Raw genomic sequence first — 1,652 nt, 5'->3', positions numbered from 1 at the left:
AAGTCTAGAGTGCCCTCTAGTGGCTAAAAGTCCGACTTATAGTCCGCAAAATACGGTAATCGTTGATTTTCATTTCCTTCTTCTGTTGTTGCCTGTTCAGACAGACGTGAACGTATCCTAAATCCTTAAATTTATTTTTACGTTTTTACGTCACTGGAGCAGTGTGCGAGGAAAGTTTGAAACAAATCACAGAACAAAGAGTTGATTGTGGTTCAATATGATGAAGTCTTTGAAGTCTTTGAAGTCTTTGAAGTGGCCACGTGCTGATGTTAAACGTTAACTCGGGTCTAAGTTTAACTGTCCCTGTTAAAAGCTCGGTTCCGTCTCCTGTATTTTTAATGCGGATGAAATTTTAATTGCACATTAATTGCGCTCGACTCTCTGCCAGAGCCGAGGTGTGACGTGGAATATCTCTGGCTCCAAACGTGACATCGTCCCAGATTAAAGTCACAAGCCTCGCCCCGAAATACACCACAAACAAATCATTTCTCACACAGAGCGCAGCGACGAAGGACACGCTGTGTCTTCTCTCTTTCCCACTGAGGAGATGTGATAATTTTAGACCCACTTGAGTCGGAGGCGGATACACCCTGTGCCTGCTCGGTGAATTATTTAGCCTTACATTATGGACTCTCCTGACTCTCAGGGAAGTTGCAGGTAACGATTTCATCAATAAAAAATAAGGTTTCCATTAAAACGGAGCGGGTCGCGGTGAGCGTCTGTGTGGACACCCAGACCAGAAACACAGCGTGTGGCGGCACGCCTCCTCAGGGCTGAGTGTTTCCCAGGGTGCTTGGGTGCGGCGTTGGCACGACTCCTGTGTTAAAGTCTTTGTTTTTTTTTTGTTTACTGTATTATTTCACAATCACAGAATCAACAGTCGACAACTTACAACGTCTGGTTTTGTTCCTCCAGACGTTAGACAGACGTCACTTAACAAAGATGTTACGTAAGGTTTGTGCATCAGATCAAAACAAATGCATTCGTTTTGCATTATACTAGTAATGATGTTCTGAGCAAATGGATGATGATTTGAAGGATCGGTACCAGAGGAACTGGAACAACACAGCTACAATTTGGTATTGTGGTTCCACAGTGTTGTGGATATTAGGGCTTGCCTTACATGCAAAAGGTTCTGGGTTTGAGCCTGTCTGTCTCTTCATCTATGAACTCTCCAACTCTTCTTCATCTATGAACTCTCCAGCTCTTCTTCATCTATGAACTCTCCAACTCTTCTTCATCTATGAACTCTCCAGCTCTTCTTCATCTATAAACTCTCCAACTCTTCTTCATCTATAAACTGTCCAACTCTTCATCTTCTTCTTCTTCAGAAACAGGACACTCAGCGAGAAAAACTGACTCTTTGTTCCGTTGCCTCTCAGCGAGAAAAACCGACTCTTTGTTCCGTTGCCTCGGCTGAGGCTGTTTGGACTAATTGTATGGAAATGTCTCGTCTCAGTGAGACGGCCGTGACCAGAGGCAGTTGGCTGCTGCTGCTCCTCTTCTTCTTCTTTCTTTGTCTTCTTTTTTTTCACCACACATCAGTTCTGCTCAAACGACTCCACTGTAAGCACTCGGCTTCGCTGCCTGTGAAGTCCAGGAGCCGTGGCTCCGCGTGAGGCAAGATTTTTCTGAGAAAAGGAGGAAATGGA

The sequence above is a fragment of the Cynoglossus semilaevis genome, chromosome 11 (genome assembly GCF_000523025.1).
Source record: "Cynoglossus semilaevis isolate Cse_v1.0 chromosome 11, Cse_v1.0, whole genome shotgun sequence".
NCBI classification, from domain to species: domain Eukaryota; kingdom Metazoa; phylum Chordata; class Actinopteri; order Pleuronectiformes; family Cynoglossidae; genus Cynoglossus; species Cynoglossus semilaevis.
Note: the sequence above shows the minus strand (reverse complement) of the source record.